Below are 7335 nucleotides of genomic sequence, written 5' to 3'. Positions count from 1 at the left end.
TAAGAAAGGTTTCTTAAATTCATTATTTTAATTAAGGATGTGTCACTAGAATGAATGAATATTTGACTACTTATAGAACATTTTCAAAATATCAAGTGTTCTACAAAGTATTTTTATTTCTAAGTATTGTAATGTTTTATTTGCTTTATATGTATTTGGCAGTAAATGGCTTCTTGTAATACTTCCATCTGGTTTTGATTTGGGGAAGTGGGATGTTGTATATGTTGTGAAGGAAATAATGTCCATCAGACAAGAGATGCTGCATGCTGTTTAAAACTAAAAATAAAATCATAAAATAAATAATCTTCTAATTTTTTTGTTTATTTTGTAAAGCTCTCAACTTTATACAGATTATAACACTGAAAACCTTTTAGCAGAGACGACACATGGTGGGGCTACAATGTAAAGGTTGGGGCCACATGACCAACCCAACATATTACCTCTGGAACGGGGGAGACATGAGGTAAGTTAAAACTTACTTGCTGCCAAGTTAAAACTTACTTTGCCAGCAGTTGGAGCAGACATTCAGACATGAGAAGTCCTATCGTGTGAAGTGTATGGCCAATGGACTGAGGGAGGCAGGCGGGATTGTGATTGGGAGTCCTGTAGACTGCAAGGCCAGTGGGCTGTGTGAGGGAGGCAGGTGAGGCTGTGACTGACTGGGGGAGGTTTTGCTTGGGGATATAAGCCTGGAAGGAGCAGTGGAAGAGAATGGTGGGAGAAGGGGAGGAGCTCACTGCAGTCCCATTATACAGGTTGCTTCATACTCCAGTGGAGAATGCGGGGAGGTGTGGGCTCAGCCCCTTCTCATCTCACTGCAGTTAAAGATGGCAGGGGATTGGGTGGGCTCTGCCCTGCTACATCCCTTCAGAAAGCAAAGCCAAATGGAAGGCAGAAACCTGGGGGGCACATGATCTCATGTCCTCTCCTCCCATTCATTATCTCTGCCTTTTAGTATTTGACAGACTTACCACAATAGCAATCAGTGGAGCTGACCACCATAAACCATTAACTAAATAATTCTTATACCTTCACTGGCTTTATCTATGTTTCTTAATCTAATTCAGATGATCTTCCTGGTTTTCCAAACTCTATAGATCTTTCCTTATGTGTATCCCACTGCAAATTATGCATTTCATTATTCTCTATTATTTGCTCCCTCCCAGACCCTCATCACACCAACAATTGTTTTTGGAAGAAGTTGTTAAAGGATGTGGAGCAGAAGTGAGGCAACACGGGGGAGAGAGGCTGCTGTTTTACTTGTAGTACACTAGCTCTCTGAAAAGGTTGTATTCCAATTAGGCACGCAGACCAGGGAGATGCGGAGCAAAGCCGCGGCAAGAAAAGCCGCTCTGCGTCTCCCTGGTCTGCTGGGGGGGGGGGGGGGGGGGGCAGAAGACTAGGGAAACGCGGAGCAAAGCCACGGAGGCTTCCTGGAAAGCTCTGCCCCGGGCTTCCTGGAATCAGCCACTGATCAGTTTCAGCAGCAGCTGACTTGGGGACACCTGGAGTAGAGCAGCTGGGGTGCTGCCAGGTTGGTCCCCGCAATGTCGAGGTGCGGCACTGTGGGGACCTACTCAGCAGCGCCCCAGCTGCCCTGTCCCAGGCATCCAGATTCAGCCGCTGTTGAAACTGATCAGCGGCTGATTCCAGGAAGCCTGGGGCAGATCAGCTTTGCCTCGGGCTTCCTTAGTCAGCCGCTGGTCAGTTTCAACAGCGGGGGCTGAATCTGGACACCAGTTCCGACTTATATACAAATTCAACTTAAGAACAAACGTACAGTCCCTATCTTGTACGTAACCCGGGGACTGCCTGTACACAGAAGCTGCACTTGTAAAGTTTTGTTTTAAGTTAAACTAGTAATTCTCTGAATTTTTGTGTCCCACCATAAACCAGAATCCCTAAAACAGTGGCCTCTTAACAAAAGTTGTTCTAGTGTTGTTTTTAGCTTTTGAAATCTGTAACCTCCCTGTTTCTGTGGCACCCTGATTTGCAGGTTAGAAGTGAACTCACATTCCCCTGCCCCGATCCCTGTGTCTTTTCCTGTTTGTTCTTTATGCTTAAGTACCCAGATGCCAGCTCAAGGGCACCCCCTCGGACTGGAGTCCTACCAGGACAGGAAAGGACTCTAGCTGCACCAGGGCCAGTTTCCCTCCGGGCAAAGTCGAGGGAGGCTCCTTTTATTTTGGGCGGAGCTGGCGTAGGCAAAGCAGGAGGCCCTCGCTGAGGTCAGGGCCCTGTCCTGCATGGTGGGACACAAACACAGGGGAGGAAGGGAAGGACTTTCAGTCTAATCAGACCGGACGAGGCGGGGAAAGGCCGAGGCGAGGGCGGGGGGGGGGGGTGGGAGCGGGGAGGACTCCACCTTGTATTATCCGCCTAGCTGCGGGCGGACCGAGGGCGCCCCGAGGCTGGCACCAGGGCAGGCCAAAGGCGGACTCCCTCCCCCAGGTGCTGTGGCAGGGCCCTACTCGCCCCCATGGGGCACGGCAGGGGGCCCGCGGGAATTCCCCGCGCCACGCAGGGGGCAGAGCGCGACCAGCCCGGGCCGCGCGTGCAGCGGGACCCATTGTCCTGCCCTGCTCACGCGCAGCGGTGGGCCCTGTCTCTTTAAATGGTGCGGGGCAGCTGTTCGGGCATTTTCGAGATTAGCCCAGGGCCACCTGGTGCCTGAATTCGCTCGCTCCTCCCGCCTCCCTCCTGATGCCCCCTCCCCGGGGAGCGGGGAACCTGCCCGCGCCGCGCCAGCCCAGCAATGGTGTGTGTGTGGGGGGGGGGGCCGCTTCGTTTCCATTGGCCCGAGACTCCGGCCAATCAGCGCGACGGGGAAAGTGCCGTCAGGGAAAGGAAAGCCCTGAGGGTGACGTCACGGACCGAGAGGCACCTTCAGCGGGGATGGAATCCCGGGCAGAGGGGCCGGCCGGGACTTGCGGCTGCCGCCGTGGAGAGGGGCCGCGCTGAGCCGATGATGAGCGCGCAGCCGCCTCTGCGCAGCGTGCTTGGGGAAAGAGCCCGGCCGCTTGCATTGGTGTGCGGGGGCTAGGAGATTCCGTGGAGCAGGGGGGAGCTGCCCACGCGTGGAGGGGGAACACGGGGTGTTTACGACGGACCAGTTCCCGGGACCTGCCCACTCGAGGGGGGTGGAAGGAAAGATTTGCGGTAGCTACCCACGAGGAGACGTGGGGGGAGCAATCCCGGGGAGCTGCCCCCCAGGTTGGGGGGCGATTCCAGGAGCTACTCAGGGGATGGGGGACCCCGAGGAATTGCTCAGGACTGGGAGCTTCAGGGTAAGAGCATGGTGGAGCGGAATAGGGGGAGGGTGTCAGCTCTGGGTGTAGTGCGGGTTGAAGGGCACTCTGCGTGATGTTGGGGGAGGGGAGCCTTGTGGGTTGCCATGGGGAGGGGACAGAAACTGCCACAGAACGGGTTCCCAGAAGTCTGTGGAAATGGGTGTATCGTGGCATCATGCTCTGTTATGGGAACTGGTAGTGGCTGATGTATATCTAATGTTATTTATACAGCTTCCATACTAATCACACTGTACCATAATCATACTATGCCCTATATTCATTTTATGCTGCATGTTACATTACAAATAAAACTCCAAATGTACTTATAGCTAGTATTTTTCAGTCTTTTTTCCTCAGCATAACAGTGGGAAAACAAGACAGTATGATGAAAATTATAAGTAATCTTTTTTAAAATAAAAATAGCAGCTGTCAGCTACTATTTGAATTACTGATTTAGATTTTCAGACTGTACCTACCCAATTAGTACAAGGGTGAATATAATACAACTGCCTACCTGAGCATATTACAGAGACTAATAATTAGCATTCACAGATTAGTCTTTATTGTTAAAGAAATGATACAAATGTATCAAAAGACAGCTCCATCCCATTCTGGCATAGAGTTTTAGAGAATTCTGAGAGGTTGCCTCCCAAATTACATTGAAATCAATGGTAGTTGGGTGCCTAACTCCCTTACACATCTCTGAAAATCCCAGTCAAACTGTCTTTTTTTTTATGTTTGTACAGTGGCCTGAAGAGTGGGTCTCAACCCTAATCAGGGCCCTCTGGGAGCTATTGTACTATAAATAAAATGAAACACTAGGTCAGGGAAGTAGGTTTTATATTTCAAGTCTTTATAAACCATATTCATTAACAGGTTATATGTTTCATACAGTTTTCCTCAGCAATGTGCTTTGAAACAGTTTAAAGCAATGCTAGTCAGGGAACTTATTTCTATCCTGTCCAAATTTGTCTAAAAGATATAGTGTCTTTCAAAACCGAGATCCCTTGTTAGAAGGTAAAGTTAATATGCTTGAGTGCCATTCAGTTGAGAGTGAGGCGATGTCTACACTACAGAGTTTTTCTGGGATACCTCAGGTATCCTGGAAAAACTCCGCTATATCCAGGGAACATGTTTGCTTTTCTGACATTTTTTGCAGAAGAGCAGATGTGCTTTTTTGGAAGCCCTGTAAACCTCATTTCACAAGGAAGAAGAGCTCTTCTGAAAGAGGAGGTTTTTCCAAAATTTGCCCAGTGTAGACGGGCCAACTTTCAAAAAAGCCTATTCTGAAAAAACAATCAGAAAAAGAAATGTAGTGTAGACACAGCTGCAGAAAGTCAGGTCAAAGTGAGTCCCTTCTCAATTACAGTAACAGGTGGATGAGATCTGACTCTACAATAACCATGGCAATATTCTCTCACTTACATGCTCACTCAGAAGTACAGAGTCAGGAAGTAGACCCAATAATAAGCTTGTGTACTCTTTCAAACTGACGGAGCATTTCAAAATTAATGACTTCCTTATCTGTACTTTTACAGTTTATTTCATAACCTTTCTTGTAGGTACCCCTTTTCCCATGAACATTTTCTTATTAGCCTGAGCATGGTCAATATGCAAAGGAGGTGAGGGTGGGAAAGGGCTGGTTTGGAACCAAATTCACCTTTATGACCTGGGGCCAGGATTCTCGTGGCCACCACTACAGCCTACTGCAGCCACCAAACGCTGTCACCATTTGCACAATGTATTGGTTGGGACCACTAGAGCTGTAGGATTCTACATCACATGTCCCCTCCCTTGCAATATTTCACATTATCCTTTGCTGTAGACTTTGTCTGAAATGTACAGAGACCTTTAACACGGTGGTATGGAGATCCTTATATGTATGGGGCCATTTCACAATCCCCTGGTCTCCCTGTGCTAACCAACCACAAACTTTATGTGGCATAGAATGTCTTATAAGGGCACTTGGTACTGGTGTAAGAATTTCATTGAAAGTGATGATATGATTCAGTTTTTTTAGGGTTTGAGTTCTGCTTCCATTAAAATCAACACAAGCTTGTCCTTGTTTTCAGTAAGAGCAGCACTGGACCTTTAATGGAGAAAATATATACAAGGGATTTAGATTCAGATCCTCAAAGGCAATCAGTGAGAGGTAGGTTCTTATATATCTTTGAGCATCTGGGCCTTTGTGGCTATGACTCACATCACAGGGTTTTTTTTTTTTTTTTTTTTTAAATCTGCTGTTTTATTTTTGCTAATGGTTCTCCATTTCTGACTGCATTTGGAACTGTTTGTAAAATCCTTAAACAGACAAAATTCCCGTCAGAGTTTTCCCTGACTAAAGATTGCCGGACCTGGGTCTCATAAGTAATAATTGCTATTTGGGTAGTGCTGATCAAAAAGAGGGTACTTCACACAAAATGGAAATATAATATTTCATTAAACAGCTTTTATTTTTCCTTTTATAAAAATTTGAAGAATAAAAAATATTTTTTCAACAATTTTTGAATTTTTTACTTTTACAGGTAAAGGTGGAATGGAAGAGAGAATGAATGGATTTTTACCCTATCAAAATGAAATAAAGAATGTGGATGATCTTTTTTTGTCAAAAATGATAGAGGGAGGACAAAAACAATTTTTCATACAAAAATTTCTTTTTTGTTGAAAGCCCATTTTTGTTTAATTTTTTGACCAGTTCTATTATTCTGTATCAACAGGTGTGTTGTAAGCAAAACTCGTGAAGTCATTCTGCCGCTCTATTCTGCACTAGTTAGGCCTCAGCTGGAGTACTGTGTCCAGTTCTGGGCACCACATTTCAAGAAAGATGTGGAGAAATTGGAAAGGGTACAGAGAAGAGCGACAAGAATGATTAAAGGTTTAGAGAACATGACCTATGAAGCCAGGCTTCATGAACTGGGCTTGTTTAGTTTGGAAAAAAGAAGATTAAGGGGGGACATGATAGCGGTTTTCAAATATCTAAAAGGGTGTCACAAGGAGGAAGGCGAAAATTTGTTCCTCTTGGTTTCTGAGGACAGGACAAGGAGTAATGGGCTTAAAGTGCAGCAGGGGAAGTTTAGATTGGACATTAGGAAAAAATTCCTAACTGTCAGGGTGGTCAAATATTGGAATAAATTGCCAAGGGAGGTGGTGGAATCTCCCTGTCTGGAGATATTTAAGAACAGGTTAGATAGACATCTGTCAGGGATGGTGTAGACGGAGCTTGATCCTGCCTTGAGGGCGGGGGGCTGGACTCGATGACCTCTCGAGGTCCCTTCCAGTCCTATTATTCTATGATTCTATGATTACTTTCAGTACAGTTGATTCATTCACGTGTGGACTTGCCCAAAATCTTCCTGTATTATGTCCTTGTGTTTAACGCCTCGTGCCTAACTTGATATATTTTGTACATAAGGGCAATTTAGCACTAAAATAAAAAAGTGGGAATTTATAAAGGAGTACTGCATAACCAGTTTTTTCATTAACTACGTCCCTTTTTCTAGAATTAATCCAAATAAATTAGCGCTGGACCTTAAGGCATGAGCATTTTATTTAACACAAAGATATTTTCTCACCAAAATTTTACTTTATACTATACTCAACTTGTTCCAAGCCTGTATTTAAAATAAAACTTTCGTGGAGATGGTTGAAATTAGGATGCAGTGTATCTGACTCAGTATAAACTGTTGGTTTTGCTAGAACCTCTTGACTTTCAATTTTCTTTTCAGGCAGGTATAGTACATCATGGACATGTCATGTAGAACCTCAAACTCTAATCTCATGCTGAGCTATTTGTCATTTAATGGGTAATTTTAAGGGCTTTAAAAAACTGGCAAGCAACACTTCTCTTCTTTTTCTCTCTACATTTTCCAGTTTAAAGATGGGGTCAGTTCTATTACACAGTATCTAATTGTTTTGTTTTATGCTGGTAATTTGGATCAATTTAATTCTATTAAATAGAAAGACAAGCATTGTCTGAACAAAACATATTATTTAATTGATTCCAGATATAATTGGTCTGGATTTTTTCTCTAATTCCAACTCAAAT

General features: G+C 45.0%; 1 long non-coding RNA gene across 1 annotated transcript; it reads left to right on the top strand.

Annotated features, from left to right (window-relative positions):
* Positions 1–2487: 2487 nt before the first annotated feature.
* Positions 2488–5911, top strand: LOC102459119 (uncharacterized). The gene is made up of 3 exons (XR_331368.4): positions 2488–3287; positions 5363–5442; positions 5816–5911. It is a non-coding gene; the product is annotated as an uncharacterized LOC102459119 (long non-coding RNA).
* Positions 5912–7335: the final 1424 nt, after the last annotated feature.

The sequence above is a fragment of the Pelodiscus sinensis genome, chromosome 2, assembly GCF_049634645.1.
Source record: "Pelodiscus sinensis isolate JC-2024 chromosome 2, ASM4963464v1, whole genome shotgun sequence".
Lineage (NCBI taxonomy): Eukaryota > Metazoa > Chordata > Testudines > Trionychidae > Pelodiscus > Pelodiscus sinensis.
Note: the sequence above shows the minus strand (reverse complement) of the source record. Positions and strands in the feature narration are given on the sequence as shown.